The 20364-nt window shown below is 41.8% G+C and overlaps 3 gene segments (V, D, J or C); all 3 read right to left on the bottom strand.

The window, feature by feature from the left end:
- Window positions 1-6314: 6314 nt before the first annotated feature.
- LOC307255511 (T cell receptor alpha variable 38-1-like) lies at window positions 6315-6834 on the bottom strand. The segment is given in 2 exons: window positions 6789-6834; window positions 6315-6700 (listed from the first exon to the last, which is right to left on the bottom strand).
- Window positions 6835-6927: 93 nt separating this feature from the next.
- LOC307255510 (T cell receptor alpha variable 3-like) lies at window positions 6928-7485 on the bottom strand. The segment is given in 2 exons: window positions 7431-7485; window positions 6928-7334 (listed from the first exon to the last, which is right to left on the bottom strand).
- A 175-nt stretch (window positions 7486-7660) lies between these two features.
- Window positions 7661-8100, bottom strand: LOC307255509 (T cell receptor alpha variable 27-like). The segment is given in 2 exons: window positions 8058-8100; window positions 7661-7980 (listed from the first exon to the last, which is right to left on the bottom strand).
- Between the last annotated feature and the right edge of the window lie 12264 nt (window positions 8101-20364).

The raw sequence follows: 20364 nt of genomic DNA, 5'->3' as shown, positions 1-20364 counted from the left end.
TTGAATTCAGAATGAACTGGAGGAATTATTAGGAAAAGCACAATTAATGTCAGCGTTTGCTGTGAGTGTAAGTGAGTTGCCTGGACCCTCAGTCGTCTCAATTTGATGTGAAAGTCTTAATTTTATCGCAGAAAATTTTCTGATTTATTGTCACGCAAACCATAACTGTTCTATTGACCCTTAGCTTCAATTCAGAAGTGAAAACAAAACTTTTGCATTAACTCGAAATGAAAACATCAAATTACACATATACAGCCCCTGAATATTAAAACCAAATATTATAATTTGTTTTTTGGTTATCTTCCAAAAAGACCAACATTGAAATAATTAAATTTTGAAGGTCTCAATTAGGTCTTAAGGTTAAAAAAAAAATGGTTTCGGGGGCCACTCAAGGTGTAGTGTGCCCAGTCCTCAGAGGCAGCAAACCACTGGTTGTAATCTGGCTCATGTCATACCCCTCTATGCCGCATTTCATCTCTGCCTCTCCGAAGCTGTACAATCAGGCATAAAAATGCAAAAATAATAAATTGAAAAAATAAAGTCTGGTTTCTTGACACTCTAAACAAAATTGTTGTATAGACCCTTACCTTCAATATAGAAATGAAAACAAAAATACTGCATCAATTTGAAATTAAAACAAAAAATAACCCGTACCCGCTATGTTGTTTTGTGACGGACTTGTAATAATGTGAAGTTCTCCTTTAAACAGAAGCAGTGCTTGGTTTGTCACTGGATCATATTATCAGTGTCCACTTGATAGAGCTGTTGTTCTATAAAAGGAGGAGCTGAAGTGTGTAAATGTTGAGTGAGCAGCTGTCAGGTTTTTGTACAGAGACTGTGGGTTTGCTGTCACTGTGGGCCTCACAGCACAGTAGTACAGAGCAGAGTCAGACACTGTAGCAGAGGAGATCTGCAGATCCATTCTGGTTTTATCCTCACTCACTGTAACAGACAGTCTAGAGGTCGATTCATTTTGTGTTCCCAAGTGAAAGATGAGGAACTCAGGAGGTTTCCCTGGATATTGTCGATACCAGTAAAACCGATCACTACCAGTTGCTTGTGTATTGTATCTGTATGAAAGAGTAACGGTGCTGCCTTCTAAACTGTTCTCTTCCTCGTTGAATGGAGTGAGTTGTTCACAGCTGACACCTAAAGGGAGAAAATATATTTCATACAATGTTAGAAAACTCGAAAATGAATCATTATTATACAAATTTGGAATCATACTTTAAAAGATTATTGACAAATTTAACATACCTGTTAGAAAAGTGCCAAGCATCAGAGAAAGTACAAAATAGTCCATTGACATGTTTAATAAAAGTACTGTCTGTGGCTTCTGTATTGAACTCTGCTGAATATGGAAGTTCCTCTCTCTTCTATAGTTCTGTTTGGAATCAAACCGTTCTCTGCCATGAAGCTCCTCTGCAAACAAATCTAGACTGTATCATCAGAGACCATTGAAGTTTAACAGTGTGTGACTCCCTCTAGTGGACGTTGTGGAGTTTTGTGTTGTCTTTGCTCCAAAGGTTTTTGTACAGAGTTTTGGTATTTCCTGTCACTGTGGGCTGCAGAGCACAGTAGTACACAGCAGAGTCAGACAGCTGAAGCTTCTGGATCTTCAGAGGAACTGATCTTGAGGTGGAATTCAGTGTGGAGGAAAATCTTTCCTTAAACTCATCCTCTGCTTTCACCTGGCCGAATTTAGAGAGGCTCAGCATGAATTTGGGGCTGTTGTTTCCATCCTGTTTGTACCAGTAGAGATATGGACTTGAGTCACTTGTTTCAAATATACAGTTAAGTGTAAGTGTCTGTCCTTGAGTAGCAATGACATCTCCTGTTGGCTGCATCACTCTGTCTTCTCCTTTACTCTCTGGGGAAGAAGAGAACATGCAGAGGAAGAGATGAATCAATAAAGATGATTGATTAAAGGAGAACAATCAGTAGGTTTAAAGAGTTACCTAGCCAGAGAGTCAGAATCAGGAGGTTTCTCAGCCAGTGTTTCATGTCTGCAGTGAGAGAGGAACAACATTGATACTCTGATGGATCTGGGCCTTCACATCATTGGTCCTTCCTCTTTATCATCTGCTGAGGATGTTGTCAGTGTCGACCTGATGGCGCTGTTGTCCTATAAAAGGAGGAGCTGAAGTGTGTGAATGTTGAGTGAGCAGCTGTCAGGTTTTTGTACAGAGACTGTGGGGTTGCTGTCACTGTGGGCTTCACAGCACAGTAGTAATGAGCAGAGTCAGACACTGAAGCAGAGGAGATGTTCATGTGGATTCTGTCTTGTTCCACTTTAATCTTCAGTCCAGTGATTTGTTCATTCAATACATTTCCTGAAGCAGAGTGTGAGATGAGGAGCTGTGGAGGTTTTCCTGGATATTGTCGATACCAGAAGAAATAATCACTAGTTGATTTTGTGGGGTATGTGTAGGACAGAGTAACAGTGCTGCCTTCTAAACTGTACTCTTCATCATTGACTGGAGTGAGTTGTTCACAGCTGACACCTAAAGGAAGAGAAAACTGTTATTACATGTTTCAAAAGAGTCAAAGGATTCACATTCAGATATTATTTAAATTAAACTATTTAGTATCATAATGATGTACATATGATGAAACATACCTGTTAGAAAACTCCCAAACATCAGAGAAAGTACATAGTAGTCCGTTGACTGCATGTTGAATAAAGGTAATGTTTGTGGTCTGTGTATTGAACTCTGTTGAATATGGAAGGTCCTCTCTCTTCTATAGTTCTGTTTGGAATCAAACCGTTCTCTGCCATGAAGCTCCTCTGCAAACAAATCTAGACTGTATCATCAGAGACCATTGAAGTTTAACAGTGTGTGACTCCCTCTAGTGGACGTTGTGGAGTTTTGTGTTGTCTTTGCTCCAAAGGTTTTTGTACAGAGTTTTGGTGTTTCCTGTCACTGTGGGCTGCAGAGCACAGTAGTACACAGCAGAGTCAGACACTGCAGCAGAGGAGATCTGCAGATTAAACTCCTTTGTTTTTCTGTCATGTGTTAAAGACAACTTTGCTGTTTTCTCTGAATATTCTGCGATGAGAAGCTGTGGAGATGAACTGGACTTCTGTTGATACCAGAGGAGGTTGGTGACAGTCCCTGAATAGTTGCAGGAGAGAGTCACATGTTTCCCTTCCAAAGCCAGCACTACATCTTCAAATGGTTTCACTAAATCCTCAGAGGATCCTGAAAAGAACAAAATATGTTGTGAGATTTTTATTTATTTTAAATTTGTTTAATGGTAGAAAATGTAGAAACTGGCTCACCAGAATGAAACGTTAAAATTACCATCCAAACTAAAAAGAGCTGCATTATTTCCACCTGTACTGAAGGAAGCACAGAGAGAACACAGCAGCTCTTCAGCTCCAAAATTAATCATTTCATATTCAGTTGTGTAGCTCCTCCTCTTGCTGTGCTCTGTTTACATTCAGACTGGTGGAAGCTTTAGAAATGACAGTGATGGTTTGTCATTGATGTGGATCTGCTGCTCATGTGAATCCTCCCACAGTGTTTCATTAGCAGCTGTAACCACAGTGACTCTGATAAAACAGGAATGAGCAGAATCCATCTGATATGAAGCTGTGGGTTGAATACCACTTCCCTCCTCTTTGAAGAGTAGTCAGATATCTGTGTTCAGGTTTTTGTACAGCCTCTTCTACACTTTGTATCACTGTGTCTCTAGAGCACAGTAGTAGAGACCTGTGTCTGCCAGGGTTAGCTCTCTGATGGTCAGTTTAGTGGAACTTGTTGATGTTTGTGGTTCATATCGTTTATCAGGAATATATTCAGATGTGCTGCCTTTTGCTCCTTTCCAGAGTATAAACTGAGGAGCCCGGAGGTCAGAATGATGTCTGTACCAGTAAAGCTCAATGTTGTCTCTAGTTGTCTCATATTGACATGTGAGTGTGACAGTTGCTCCTTCTCTTCCACTGACTTCATCTCCTTCAGGAGAGATTGTGTCTCCAGCTATTAGTCCTGGAAGAAGCAGAGAAAATGAAGCCATTAGACTAACATTGTTCATGAGGCTGAGAGGAGAAGACTGTGGAAGATGTGAACTGTACAGTGTTACTCTGTGGACAGAAACAGCTCAACTGTTCTGAACTCCAGTTTAAAACAATCTTTAGAAAATAATAAAAACATGTTGTTGCTTTGTGTCTCACCAAAGAAAAGAGCAGCAAGAATAATCCACAGCCAATGATCCATCTCTACAACCAGGTCTAAATCAACAGGAGAAACTACCTGATGTTCAACATTCAGTCTGAGAATTGTTCTCTTCACAGCAGCAGTTATTATTGACTCAATGGTTGAACACAGAGCAGAAGTAGTGCACCGCCTACTTGATGATGTCGCCCACTAGTGGAGGTAAAGAGTTCATACAACAGTGTGGAGAAAAGGCTTCAGCAGCTTGTCAGTCAGTGCGTTTACATGCAGACTCATAATCGGGTAACTAAACGAATAAGACTTCAACAGGACTTTTAAACTGCATGTAAACACCTTTATCCGATCTACTTCGCACACAAATCGGCACAATAACGGACAAGAGATGTCGGATAAGAACACCTAGATAAGTCGTTCGTTGTCGGCATTCTCTCTGCATGTATACAGGGATCGGACATCGCTTATCGGACTTCTCGTTCTGTGCTTGTGTGCCTGCGCGTGATAGGCTACACCATGGGTTATTGACGGAAGAGAACCGGACGTGGCTCTTTCAACACTTGTTGAAAGCATGGTTGAAAGGGCTACAGCGCCACCTAGCATAGTGGAGACAGCCATGCATTGGACATTTATCCGATATCTGAAAGGCCATGTAAACTCAGACAAGTGACACGGTCCGTTCGAGTGTCTAGTTCGATATGTGATAATCTAATCTAGTTGTGCCATGGAAACGCACTGAGTGTGTCAGCTTGTGTTTTTGTACAGAGTTTTGGTGTTTGCTGTCACTGTGGGCCTCACAGCACAGTAGTACACAGCAGAGTCAGACACTGCAGCAGAGGAGATGTTCATGTGGATTCTGTCTTGTTCCACTTTAATCTTCAGTCCAGTGATTTGTTCATTCACTACATTTCCTGAAGCAGAGTGTGAGATGAGGAACTGTGGAGGTTTTCCTGGATATTGTCGATACCATAAGAAATAATCACCATTTGATTGTGTGGGGTATGTGTAGGACATAGTAACAGTGCTGCCTTCTAAACTGTACTCTTCATCATTGACTGGAGTGAGTTGGTCACAGCTGACACCTAAAGGAAGAGAAAACTCTGTTATTACATGTTAGTAAATTACTCAAAAGATTCACATTCAGATGTTATTTAAATTAAACTATTTAGTATCATAATGATGTAACATACCTGTTAGAAATGTGCCAAACATCAGAGGAAGTACATAATACTCCAATGACAGCATGTTGAATATAGGTAATGTTTGTGGTGTGTGTATTGAACTCTGAATATGGAAGGTCCTCTCTCTTCTATAGTTCTGTTTGGAATCAAACCGTTCTCTGCCATGAAGCTCCTCTGCAAACAAATCTAGACTGTATCATCAGAGACCATTGAAGTTTAACAGTGTGTGTCTCCCTCTAGTGGACGTTGTGGAGTATTGTGTTGTCTTTGCTCCAAAGGTTTTTGTACAGAGTTTTGGTGTTTCCTGTCACTGTGGGCTGCAGAGCACAGTAGTACACAGCAGAGTCAGACACTGCAGCAGAGGAGATCTGCAGATGGACTTGATTTCTCTCCTCATTCAGTTCAGCAGTCAGTCGAGGGTGTGGAGGTTTTGCTTCCACCACTGAAGGCTCTTTAGTGTTAGTGATCAGGAGCAGGAACTGAGGAGCAGATCCAGGATCCTGTCGATACCACTGGAGATTTTCTGCTTTAACTGAATAGTTACAGGACAGAGTAACAGTACGGCCCTCTGGTGAAAACTCTTCATCTCTGTTGGCAGTAATATCAGCTTCCAAGGTGTTACCTATTGAAGGAAACAACATGTTATACTACGAGTTCTATTCCACAGTGAGAGATCCTTCATCTCAGAAACGTACGTACCTATAAGAGCTGAAAAGAACAACATTACAGCAAGTTTTTCCATGTTTAAAGAGGTGAAATAACTTAATGTTCAGTAAGAATAAATTATGTTAGTTGTGTTTGGTCGGATGTTTAAAGCTGGAATCAAGCCTTTATCTGCCATGAAGGACCTCTACAGTCAGTAGGAGGAGACTTATACATCAAATTAATGTTTGAAGGTCTGTACCACATCTGTGTCTCATGAGAGAAACAAACAGACTTCATCATAAGTGTGTGTTTCCCTCTAGTGGACATTGTGGAGTATTGTGTTGTCTTTGCTCCAAAGGTTTTTGTACAGAGTTTTGATGTTTCCTGTCACTGTGGGCTGCAGAGCACAGTAGTACAGAGCAGAGTCAGACAGCTGAAGCTTCTGGATCTTCAGAGGAACTGATCTTGAGGTGGAATTCAGTGTGGAGGAAAATCTTTCCTTAAACTTGTCTGGTGTGTTCCCTTCATCCCGTATAATGCGGCTCAGAATGAATTTGGGGCTGTTGTTTCCATCCTGTTTGTACCAGTAGAGATATGGATTCGAGTCAGTTGTTTCAAATGTACAGTTAAGTGTGAGTGTCTGTCCTTGAGTAGCAATGAAGTCTCCTGTTGGCTGCATCACTCTGTCTTCTCCTTTACTCTCTGGGGAAGAAGAGAACATGCAGAGGAAGAGATGAATCAATAAAGATGATTGATTAAAGTAGAGCAATCAGTAGGTTTAAAGAGTTACCTAGCCAGAGAGTCAGAATCAGGAGGTTTCTCAGCCAGTGTTTCATGTCTGCAGTGAGAGAGGAACAACATTGATACTCTGATGGATCTGGGCCTTCACATCATTGGTCCTTCCTCTTTATCATCTGCTGAGGATGTTGTCAGTGTCCACTAGATGACGCTGTTGTTCCATAAAAGGAGGAGCTGTAGTGTGTAAACGTTGAGTGAGCAGCTGTCAGGTTTCTGTACAGAGACTGTGGGTTTGCTGTCACTGTGGGCCTCACAGCACAGTAGTACACAGCAGAGTCAGACACTGCAGCAGAGGAGATGTTCATGTGGATTCTGTCTTGTTCCACTTTAATCTTCAGTCCAGTGATTTGTTCATTCAATACATTTCCTGAAGCAGAGTGTGAGATGAGGAACTGTGGAGGTTTTCCTGGATATTGTCGATACCAGAAGAAAATATCACTAGTTGATTTTAAGGGGTATGTGTAGGACAGAGTAACAGTGCTGCCTTCTAAACTGTACTCTTCATCATTGACTGGAGTGAGTTGTTCACAGCTGACACCTAAAGGAAGAGAAAACTCTGTTATTACTTGTTGATTCAAATTTGGCTATTGTTGGAGTTAAACTGTTTAATATATGAAGAATGAATTCCACATACCTGTTAGAAAAGTGCCAAACATCAGAGAAAGAACATAATAGTCCATTGACAGCATGTTGAATAAAGGTAATGTTTGTGGTGTGTGTATTGAACTCTGCTGAATATGGAAGGTCCTCTCTCTTCTGTAGTTATGTTTGGAATCAAACCGTTCTCTGTCATGAAGCTCCTCTGCAAACAAATCTAGACTGTATCATCAGAGACCATTGAAGTTTAACAGTGTGTGACTCCCTCTAGTGGACTGTGGGCTGCAGAGCACAGTAGTACAGAGCAGAGTCAGACACTGCAGCAGAGGAGATCTGCAGATGGACTTGATTTCTCTCCTCATTCAGTTCAGCAGTCAGTCGAGGTTGTGGAGGTTTTGCTTCCACCACTGAAGGCTCTTTAGTGTCAGTGATCAGGAGCAGGAACTGAGGAGCAGATCCAGGATCCTGTCGATACCACTGGAGATTTCGAGCTTTAACTGAATAGTTACAGGACAGAGTAACAGTACGGCCCTCTGGTGAAAACTCTTCATCTTTACTGGCAGTAATATCAGCTTCCAAGGTGTTACCTAGTGAGGGAAACAACATGTTATATTTAGAGTTCTATTCCAAAGTGAGAGTTCTATCATTTGAGAAACATACGTACCTATGAGAGCTGAAAAGAACAACATTACAACTAGTTGTTCCATGTTTACAGAGTTGAAATGCAGTAACTTAATGTTCAGTATGAATACGTTTTCTGAGTTGTGTTTGGTCTGAGGTTCACAGCTGGAATCAAACATTGATCTGCCATGAAGCACCTCTACAGTCAGTAGGAGGAGACTCATGTTTCAAATTAATGTTTGAAGATACATCTGTGTCTCATGAGAAAAACAAATAGACCTCATCATACGTGTGTGTTTCTCTCTAGTGGACGTTGTGGAGTATTGTATTGTCTTTTTTCTGTTTTTTGTACAGAGTTTTGTTGTTTCCTGTCACTGTGGGCCTCACAGCACAGTAGTACACAGCAGAGTCAGACACTGCAGCAGAGGAGATCTGCAGATTAAACTCCTTTGTTTTTCTGTCATGTGTTAAAGACAACTTTGCTGTTTTCTCTCAATATTCTGCAATGAGAAGCTGTGGAGATGAACTGGACTTCTGTTGATACCAGTAGAGGTTGTTGACAGTCCCTGAATAGTTGCAGGAGAGAGTCACATGTTTCCCTTCCAAAGCCAGCACTACATCTTCAAATGGTTTCACTAAATCCTCAGAGGATCCTGAAAAGAACAAACATATGTTGTGAGATTTTTATTTATTTTAAATTTGTTTAATGGTAGAAAATGTAGAAACTGGCTCACCAGAATGAAACGTTAAAATTACCATCCAAACTAAAAAGAGCTGCATTATTTCCACCTGTACTGAAGGAAGCACAGAGATAACACATCAGCTCTTCAGCTCCAAAATGAATCATTTCATATTCAGTAGTGTAGCTCCTCCTCTTGCTGTGCTCTGTTTACATTCAGACTGGTGGAAGCTTTAGAAATGACAGTGATGGTTTGTCATTGATGTGGATCTGCTGCTCATGTGAATCCTCCCACAGTGTTTCATTAGCAGCTGTAACCACAGTGACTCTGATAAAACAGGAATGAGAAGAATCCATCTGATATGAAGCTGTGGGTTGAATACCACTTCCCTCCTCTTTGAAGTGTAGTCAGATATCTGTGTTCAGGTTTTTGTACAGCCTCTTCTACACTTTGTATCACTGTGTCTCTAGAGCACAGTAGTAGAGACCTGTGTCTGCCAGGGTTGGCTCTCTGATGGTCAGTTTAGTGATACTTGTTGATGTTTGAGATTCATATCGTTTATCAGGAATATATTCAGTTGCTCTCCCTTTTGCTCCTTTCCAGAGTATAAACTGAGGAGCCTGGAGGTCAGAATGATGTCTGTACCAGTAAAGGTTTATGCGATCACTAGTTGTCTCATATTGACATGTGAGTGTGACAGATGCTCCTTCTCTTCCACTGACTTCATCTCCTTCAGGAGAGATTGTGTCTCCAGCTATTAGTCCTGGAAGAAGCAGAGAAAATGAAGCCATGAGACTAACATTGCTCGTGAGGCTGAGGGGACAAGACAGTGGTAAATGTCAACTGTACAGTGTTACACTGTGGACAGAAACAGCTCAACTGTTCTGAACTCCAGTTTACATCAATCTTTAGAAAAGCATAAATACATGTTGTTGCTTTGTATCTCACCAAAGAAAAGAGCAGCAAGAATAATCCACAGCCAATGTTCCATCTCTACAACCAGGTTTAAATCAACAGGAGAAACTAGCTGATGTTCAACATTCAGTCTGAGAATTGTTCTCTTCACAGCAGCAGTTATTATTGACTCAATGGTTGAACACAGAGCAGAAGTAGTGCACCGCCTACTTGATGATGTTGCCCTCTAGTGGAGGTAAAGAGTTCATTACAACAGTGTGGAGAAAAGGCTTCAGCAGCTTGTCAGTGTGTCAGCTTGTGTTTTTGTACAGAGTTTTGGTGTTTCCTGTCACTGTGGGCCTCACAGCACAGTAGTACACAGCAGAGTCAGACACTGCAGCAGAGGAGATCTGCAGATCCACACGTTTCTTTCTCTCAGACAGTTTAGTAGAAAACTTTGTGTCTGATTTCAGAGATTTTGCTGCTCTTGTTGAAGTAAACCCTGAGATGTACAATAGGAACTCTGGTGGTTTTCCTGGATATTGTCGATACCAGAAGAAGTAATCACTAGCAGTTGCTTCTGAGTCATGTCTGTAGGACAGAGTAACAGTCCTGCCTTCTAAACTGTACTCTTCATCATGGACTGGAGTGAGTTGTTCACAGCTGACACCTAGAGGAAGAGAAAACTGTTATTACATGTTTTAAAATACTCAAAGGATTCAAATTTGTCTTTTATTAGATTTAATTTTTTAATATATAAATGAAGAATTCCACCTACCTGTTAGAAATGTGCCAAACATCAGAGAAAGTACATAATAGTCCAATGACATCATGTTGAATAAAGGTAATGTTTGTGGTGTGTGTGTATAGAACTCTGCTGAAAATGGAAGGTCCTCTCTCTTCTATAGTTCTGTTTGGAATCAAACTGTTCTCTGTCATGAAGCTCCTCTGAAAACAAATCTAGACTGTATCATCAGAGACCATTGAAGTTTAACAGTGTGTGACTCCCTCTAGTGGACGTTGTGGAGTATTGTGTTGTCTTTGCTCCAAAGGTTTTTGTACAGAGTTTTGGTGTTTCCTGTCACTGTGGGCTGCAGAGCACAGTAGTACACAGCAGAGTCAGACAGCTGAAGCTTCTGGATCTTCAGAGGAACTGATCTTGAGGTGAAATACAGTTTGGAGGAAAATCTTTCCTTAAACTCATCCTCTGCTCTCACCTGGCCAAACTTAGAGAGACTCAGCATGAATTTAGGGCTGTTGTTTCCATCCTGTTTGTACCAGTAGAGATATGGATTCGAGTCACTTGTTTCAAATGTAGAGTTAAGTATGAGTGTCTGTCCTTGAGTAGCAATGACATCTCCTGTTGGCTGCATCACTCTGTCTTCTCCTTTACTCTCTGGGGAAGAAGAGAACATGCAGAGGAAGAGATGAATCAATAAAGATGATTGATTAAAGGAGAACAATCAGTAGGTCTAAAGAGTTACCTAGCCAGAGAGTCAGAATCAGGAGGTTTCTCAGCCAGTGTTTCATGTCTGCAGTGAGAGAGGAACAACATTGATGCTCTGATGGATCTGGGCCTTCACATCATTGGTCCTTCCTCTTTATCATCTGCTGGGGATGTTGTCAGTGTCCACTTGATGGCGCTGTTGTTCTATAAAAGCAGGAGCTGAAGTGTATAAATGTTGAGTGAGCAGCTGTCAGGTTTTTGTACAGAGACTGTGGGTTTGCTGTCACTGTGGGCCTCACAGCACAGTAGTACAGAGCAGAGTCAGACACTGCAGCAGAGGAGATTTGAAGATCTACACGATTCTTTCCCTCAGTCAGATCAGTAAAGAACCTTTTGTCCGATTTCAGAGATTCTGCTGTTTTAGTGATGTTAAGCCCTGAGATGAACAGCAGGAACTCTGGTGGTTTTCCTGGATATTGTCGATACCAGAAGAAGTTATCATTTCCATCCGCTTGTTTGGTGTATCTGTAGGAAAGAGTAACAGTGCTGCCTTCTACACTGTTCTCTTCATCATTGACTGGAGTGAGTTGTTCACAGCTGACACCTAAGAAAGGTTTACCATGTTACAAAACTTAATAAATTAATCACATTATGAAACTTTTAAATTATTTTTTTAAATCTAAGAATTAGGGCTGTCAAACGATTAAAATTTTTAATCAGATTAATCACAGGATTCTGTGGATTAATCACGATTAATCACGATTAATTTTACCATTCGAAATATGCCCGAAAAATACGAATTTTCTCTGTATATTGTTGTACGAACGGAAAGATAAAGGACAGAAGGTGGATGTACGTTTAAAATTAGAATTTTTATTAATTGAAAATCCAAATGATGGTTTTAATACTGAAAATAAATTTAAATCAAACAAAAATATATACCTACCACACCATAATTCAATTGGTCTGTCTCTTTATTATGTCTTTGGGTAAATATAGGCTATATAATGGCATTTATTTGGTGAATCTATAGGTTGTGCATTCTTGAATACAACTTGATTACTGTGTGTGTGTGTGTGTGTGTGTGTGTGTGTGTGTGTGTGTGTGAGCGCGCGCGCGCGAACACGTCCTAGGGGACTGTTCATCTGTGTCTACTCACACACACCTCTGAAAACTGCAGACGTTTGTGTCCTCGCGGGCTCTGAACAGAGCGAACAATGTTTCTCCTCCTGTTGCTCCCGACATCAACTGCCGCGGCTGGCAGTTGATGTCGGGAGCTATCTATGCCCCCGACACAGACGTGACCGTTAGCAGTTTAAAACACGGCATGGGGTAGCGTGCTGTTATGTTTGGCTGCGCGCAGCTACTGATCCTGGGTCAGCCGCAACGTTTGAGTGGCTGTAGTACAGAGCCGGTGGGATGCACGGGGCGGATCATTCTGCACATGCGTTAATTGCGATAAAAAATATTAACGCATTAATTCCAAAAATTAATCACCTTGCGTTAACGCGACAATTTTGACAGCCCTACTAAGAATGTAACGTACCTGTTAGAAAAGTGCCAAACATCAGAGAAAGTACATAATACTCCAATGACATCATGTTGAATAAAGGTAATGTTTGTTGTGTGTGTATTGAACTCTGCTGAATATTGAAGTTCCTCTCTCTTCTATAGTTCTGTTTGGAATCAAACCGTTCTCTGCCATGAAGCTCCTCTGCAAACAAATCTAGATTGTATCATCAGAGACCATTGAAGTTTAACAGTGTGTGACTCCCTCTAGTGGACGTTGTGGAGTATTGTGTTGTCTTTGCTCTGAAGGTTTTTGTACAGAGTTTTGGTGTTTCCTGTCACTGTGGGCTGCAGAGCACAGTAGTACACAGCAGAGTCAGACACTTCAGCAGAGGAGATGTTCATGTGGATTCTGTCTTGTTCCACTTTAATCTTCAGTCCAGTGATTTGTTCATTTCCTGCATTTCCTGAAGCAGAGTGTGAGATGAGGAGCTGTGGAGGTTTTCCTGGATATTGTCGATACCAAAAGAAAAAATCACCAGTTGATTTTGTGGGGTATGTGTAGGACAGAGTAACAGTGCTGCCTTCTAAACTGTACTCTTCATCATTGACTGGAGTGAGCTGGTCACAGCTGACACCTAAAGGAAGAGAAATCTCTGTTATTACATGTTGTAAACAACTCAAAGGATTCAAATTTGGATATTATTGGAATTAAACTTTTTAATATATAAATAAAGAATTCCACCTACCTGTTAGAAAAGTGCCAAACATCAGAGAAAGTACATAATTGTCCAATGACAGCATGTTGAACAAAGGTAATGTTTGTGTATTGAACTCTAATGAATATGGAAGGTCCTCTCTCTTCTATAGTTCTGTTTTGAAGCAAATCGTTCTCTGCCATGAAGCTCCTCTACAAACAAATCTAGACTGTCTCATCAGAGACCATTGAAGTTTAACAGTGTGTGACTCCCTCTAGTGGACGTTGTGGAGTATTGTGTTGTCTTTGCTCCAAAGGTTTTTGTACAGAGTTTTGGTGTTTCCTGTCACTGTGGGCTGCAGAGCACAGTAGTACAGAGCAGAGTCAGACACTGCAGCAGAGGAGATCTGCAGATGGACTTGATTTCCCTCCTCATTCAGTTCAGCAGTCAGTCGAGGGTGTGGAGGTTTTGCTTCCACCACTGAAGGCTCTTTAGTGTCAGTGATCAGGAGCAGGAACTGAGGAGCAGATCCAGGATCCTGTCGATACCACTGGAGATTATTTGCTTTAACTGAATAGTTACAGGACAGAGTAACAGTACGGCCCTCTGGTGAAAACTCTTCATCTCTGTTGGCAGTAATATCAGCTTCCAAGGTGTTACCTAGTGAGGGAAGCAACATGTTATACTACGAGTTCTATTCCACAGTGAGAGATCCATCATTTGAGAAACATACGTACCTACAAGAGCTGAAAATAGCAAAACTACACTAAGTTTTTCCATGTTTACAGAAGAGAAATGCTGTAACTTAATGTTCAATATGAATACATTTTGTGAGTTGTGTTTGGTCTGATGTTCTAAGTTGGAATCAAACAGTTATCTGCCATGAAGCACCTCTGCACTCAGTAGGAGGAGACTCATTAAGTACGGGTCCACTGTTTACAGGGGACCCGTAATTATTACTCTCCACCATACTTATTCTTCTTCTGACTTCCGACTTCTTATTCTGCCTCACATTTTCTAGCTGCTTCTCCTCCCACACCGTTGCACGTAGAAACGCAAAAACTTCGCACAACGTGCGTCCCCACCCCGCGGGGTGTGCTATTATACAGTTTTTTGAATTTCCGCTAGGGGGCGCTGTAATGAAGTCCCGACTGAAAGAACTTTGAGAGGCCACGCCCCGCACACCGTAACTCCGATTGACTTGAAATTTCTCACACAGGTGTATGTTAGGGTGCTCTACAAAAAAGCCTCTGGGACCATAAAAATTCTTCTGGGAATATTTCCCGCTAATTAGCATAAACTGAAAAACAGCGTGTTATCCACAACTTTCTGCAATTTGACTGTATCGACACCAAATTTCTCGTGAAGCCCCGGGGGACTACAATAAACATACCCGTAAAAGATTAGTTGGACAACTTGAAAAACATGGCCGCCATTGACCAAAAAGTTTACGCAGGGGCGGGGCTTAATAACACGTTGGCCATAACTCCTTAACCGTAGGTCCTCTCATCATCAAACTTGCTGGGTATGTGCAGAAGTCATGTGGTAGCATGTCCCATCGAAGCTTATCGCGATTAACCCATAGGGGGCGCCACAAATGGGCGGGGCATAATAACACGTTGGCCCTAACTCCTTAACCATAGGTCCTATCATCATCAAACTTGCTGGGTATGTGCAGAAGTCATGTGGTAGCATGTCCTTCGAAGCTTATCGAGATTAACCCATAGGGGGCGCCACAAATGGGCGGGGCTTAATAACACGTTGGCCATAACTCCTTAACCATAGGTCCTATCATCATCAAACTTGCTGGGCATGTGCAGAAGTCATGTGGTAGCATGTCCCTTGAAGCTTATCGCGATTAACCCGTAGGGGGCGCCACAGGGGCGGGGCCTATCCACAAATTGGCCATAACTCCTTAACCATAGGTCCTATCATCATCAAACTTGCTGGGTGTGTGCAGAAGTCATGTGGTAGCATGTCCCTCGAAGCTTATCGTGATTAACCCATAGGGGGCGCCACAAAAGTCACCCGACTCCGATTGACTTGAAATTGATTACACATGTACAGCTCATGGTGCTCTACAATTTCGCTCCGAGGAATTTTTTTTTAATGTCCGCTAGGGGGCGCTGTTCTTAATCCCCGACTGAAGAAAGTTTGAGAGGCCGCGCCCCGCACACCGTAAGTCCGATTGACTTGAAATTTCTCACACTGGTGTATTTTAGGGTGCTCTACAAAAAAGCCTCTCGGACCATAAGAGTCAACCTGGAAATACTTTCGGCTAATTAGCATAAACTGAAAAACAGGGTTTTATCCACAACTTTTTCACGTTTTACTCTATCGACACCAAATGTCTCACGAAGCCCCGGGGGACTGTGAAGCACGTCTCCGAAAAATATCAGTAGGGTAGCTTGGAAAAAATGGCCGCCCTTGACTAAAACGTTTACGCAGGGGCGGGCCTTAATAACACGTTGGCCGTAACTCATTGACCGTAGGTCCTATCGTCGTGAAACTCGCAGGATACGTGCAGAAGACATGCGGTAGCGTGGCCCTCTAAGCTCGTCGAGGTTAACCCACAGGGGGCGCCACAAATGCCAAAACCGTCATTCGCCAACGCAATGTTTGCCGGGCCACGCCCCTTTCCCCCCGACTCCGATCGACTCGTCGTTCGTCGGACGCGCGCGGCTCGCGTCGCTCTACGGTAAAGCCTCTGGGACCGCGGGGGTCGGCCGCGATTTTTTTCCTTCCCCGATTCGCGCGGGGGCGGCCCGTACTTTCCAAATCTCCGCGGGATTTCTAGTTTATCAAATTAATGTTTGAAGATCTGCACAGCTGTGTCTAATGAGAGAAACAAACAGACTTCATCATAAGTGTGTGACTCCCTCTAGTGGATGTTTTGGAGTATTGTGTTGTCTTTGCTCCAAAGGTTTTTGTACAGAGTTTTGGTGTTTCCTGTCACTGTGGGCTTCACAGCACAGTAGTACACAGCAGAGTCAGACACTGCAGCAGAGGAGATCTGCAGATTAAACTCCTTTGTTTTTCTGTCATGTGTTAAAGACAACTTTGCCATTTTCTCTGAAAATTCTGTGATGAGAAGCTGTGGAGATGAACTGGACTTCTGTTGATACCAGAAGAGGTTGTCGACAGTTCCTGAATAGTTGCAGGAGAGAGTCACATGTTTCCCTTCCAAAGCCAGCACTACATCTTCAAATGGTTTCACTAGATCCTCAGAGGATCCTGTAAAGAACAAAGATATGTTGTGACATTTTTATTTATTTTAAATTTGTTTAATGGTAGAAAATGTAGAAATTGGCTCACCAGAATGAAACTTTAAAATTACCATCCAAACTAAAAAGAGCTGCATTATTTCCACCTGTACTGAAGGAAGCACACAGCAGCTCTTCAGCTCCAAAATGAATCATTTCATATTCAGTTGTGTAGCTCCTCCTCTTGCTGTGCTCCGTTTACATTCAGACTGGTGGAAGCTTTAGAAATGACATTGATGGTTTGTCATTGATGTGGATCTGCTGCTCATGTGAATCCTCCCACAGTGTTTCATTAGCAGCTGTAACCACAGTGACTCTGATAAAACAGGAATGAGCAGAATCCATCTGATATGAAGCTGTGGGTTGAATACCACTTCCCTCCTCTTTGAAGAGTAGTCAGATATCTGTGTTCAGGTTTTTGTACAGCCTCTTCTACACTTTGTATCACTGTGTCTCTACGTAGAGCACAGTAGTAGAGACCTGTGTCTGCCAGGGTTATCTCTCTGATGGTCAGTTTAGTGGAAATTATTGATGTTTGAGATTCATATTTAGATTTATTAGGAATATATTCAGTCTTGTCATTTCTCGCTCCTTTCCAGAGTATAAACTGAGGAGCCTGGAGGTCAGAATGATGTCTGTACCAGTAAAGCTCAATGTTGTTGGAAGTTGTGTCATATTGACATGTGAGTGTGACAGATGCTCCTTCTCTTCCACTGACTTCATCTCCTTCAGGAGAGATTGTGTCTCCAGCTATTAGTCCTGGAAGAAGCAGAGAAAATTAAGCCATTAGACTAACATTGTTCATGAGGCTGAGAGGAGAAAACGGTGGGAAATGTCAACTGTACAGTGTTACTCTGTTGACAGAAACAGCTCAACTGTTGAGAGATTTCTGCTCTGAACTCCAGTTTACATCAATCTTTCGAAAATAATAAAAACATGTTGTTGCTTTGTGTCTCACCAAAGAAAAGAGCAGCAAGAATAATCCACAGCCAATGTTCCATCTCTACAACCAGGTTTAGATCAACAGGAGAAACTAGCTGATGTTCAACATTCAGTCTGAGAATTGTTCTCTTCACAGCAGCAGTTATTATTGACTCAATGGTTGAACACAGAGCAGAAGTAGTGCACCGCCTACTTGATGATGTCGCCCTCTAGTGGAGGTAAAGAGTTCATTACAACAGTGTGGAGAAAAGGCTTCAGCAGCTTGTCAGTGTGTCAGCTTGTGTTTTTGTACAGAGTTTTGGTGTTTCCTGTCACTGTGGGCCTCAGAGCACAGTAGTACAGAGCAGAGTCAGACACTGCAGCAGAGGAGATCTGCAGATGGACTTGATTTCTCTCCTCATTCAGTTCAGCAGTCAGTCGAGGGTGTGGAGGTTTTGCTTCCACCACTGAAGGCTCTTTAGTGTCAGTGATCAGAAGCAGGAACTGAGGAGCAGATCCAGGATCCTGTTGATACCACTGGAGATTATCTGCTTTAATTGAATAGTTATAGGACAGAGTAACAGTACGGCCCTCTGATGAAAGCTCTTCATCTCTACTGGCAGTAATATCAGCTTCCAAGGTGTTACCTAGTGAGAGAAACAACATGTTATATTTAGAGTTCTATTCCACAGTGAGAGATCCATCATTTGAGAAACATACGTACCAAAGAGAGCTGAAAATATCAACATTACAGCTATTTTCCCCATGTTTACAGAAGAGAAATGCTGAAACTTAATCTTCAGTATGAATACGTTTTGTGAATTGTGTTTGGTCTGATGTTCAAAGTTAGAATCAAACAGTTATCTGCCATGAAGGACCTCTTCAGTCAGTAGGAGGAGACTCATTTATCAAATTAATGTTTGAAGATCTGCACAGCTGTGTCTCATGAGAGAAACAAACAGACTTCATCATAAGTGTGTGTTCCCCTCTAGTGGATGTTGTGGAGTATTGTGTTGTCTTTGCTCCAAAGGTTTTTGTACAGAGTTTTGGTGTTTCCTGTCACTGTGGGCTGCAGAGCACAGTAGTACAGAGCAGAGTCAGACACTGCAGCAGAGGAGATGTTCATGTGGATTCTGTCTTGTTCCACTTTAATCTTCAGTCCAGTGATTTGTTCATTCAATACATTTCCTGAAGCAGAGTGTGAGATGAGGAACTGTGGAGGTTTTCCTGGATATTGTCGATACCAGAAGAAAGTATCACTAGATGATTTTGTGGGGCATGTGTAGGACAGAGTAACAGTGCTGCCTTCTAAACTGTTCTCTTCCTCTTTGACTGGAGTGAGTTGGTCACAGCTGACACCTAACGGAAAAGAAAACTCTTATTACATGTGAAAATTACTCAAAGGATTCACATTCAGATTTTATTTGAATTAAACTATTTAGTATCATAATGTTGTCACATACCTGTTAGAAATGTGCCAAACACCAGAGAAAGTACATAATACTCCAATGACAGCATGTTGAATAAAGGTAATGTTTTTGGTTTGTGTATTGAACTCTGCTGAATATGGAAGGTCCTCTCTCTTCTATAGTTCTGTTTGGAATCAAACCGTTCTCTGCCATGAAGCTCCTCTGAAAACAAATCTAGACTGTATCATCAGAGACCATTGAAGTTTAACAGTGTGTGACTCCCTCTAGTGGACGTTGTGGAGTATTGTGTTTTCTTTGCTCCAAAGGTTTTTGTACAGAGTTTTGGTGTTTCCTGTCACTGTGGGCTGCAGAGCACAGTAGTACACAGCAGAGTCAGACAGCTGAAGCTTCTGGATCTTCAGAGGAACTGATCTTGAGGTGGAATTCAGTGTGGAGGAAAATCTGTCCTTAAATTCATCCTCTGTGTTCCCCTGTCCAAATGTAAAGTGGCTTAGCATGAATTTGGGACCGTTGTTCCCGTCCTGTTTGTACCAGAATAGATTATCATTCGATAATGAACTGCTGTTATAATGACATCCAAGTTTTACTGCCTCTCCTTCAGTAGCAGACACATCTCCTTCTGGTTGCAGCACGTTGTCTTTCTGTGCTCTGCATCCTGTAAAACGGCAACGAACAGTATCAGTGAGTTGTTAAAGAATCTTGTCAATGTAGAATAAAGACGATTGATTGAAGGAGAACAATCAGTAGGTTTAAAGAGTTACCTAGCCAGAGAGTCAGAATCAGGAGGTTTCTCAGCCAGTGTTTCATGTCTGCAGTGAGAGAGGAACAACATTGATACTCTGATGGATCTGGGCCTTCACATCATTGGTCCTTCCTCTTTATCATCTGCTGAGGATGTTGTCAGTGTCCACTTGATGGCGCTGTTGTTCTATTAAAGGAGGAGCTGAAGTGTGTAAATGTTGAGTGAGCAGCTGTCAGGTTTTTGTACAGAGACTGTGGGTTTGCTGTCACTGTGGGCCTCACAGCACAGTAGTACAGAGCAGAGTCAGACACTGCAGCAGAGGAGATCTGCAGATCCATTTTGGTTTTATCCTCACTCACTGTAACAGACAGTCTAGAGGCCGATGCATTTTGTGTTCCCAAGTGGTTGATGAGGAACTCGGGTGGTTTTCCTGGATATTGCCGATACCAGAAGAAGTAATCATTATAATCTGCAGCTTTGTAGTATCTGTAGGACAGAGTAACAGTGTTGCCTTCTACACTGTACACTTCATCATTGATTGGAGTGAGTTGGTCACAGCTGACACCTAAAGGAAAAGAAAAACTCTTATTACATGTCGTAAATTACTCAAAGGATTTACATTCAGAGGTTATTTAAATTCAACTTTCTATAATAATGTCACATACTTGTAAAAATAGTGCCAAACATCAGAGAAAGTACATAATAGTCCAATGACAGCATGTTGAATAAAGGTAATGTTTGTGATGTGTGTATTGAACTCTGCTGA

This window comes from Ammodytes marinus (genome assembly GCF_949987685.1).
Source record: "Ammodytes marinus genome assembly, chromosome: 9".
NCBI classification, from domain to species: Eukaryota; Metazoa; Chordata; class Actinopteri; order Uranoscopiformes; family Ammodytidae; genus Ammodytes; species Ammodytes marinus.
Note: the sequence above shows the minus strand (reverse complement) of the source record. Positions and strands in the feature narration are given on the sequence as shown.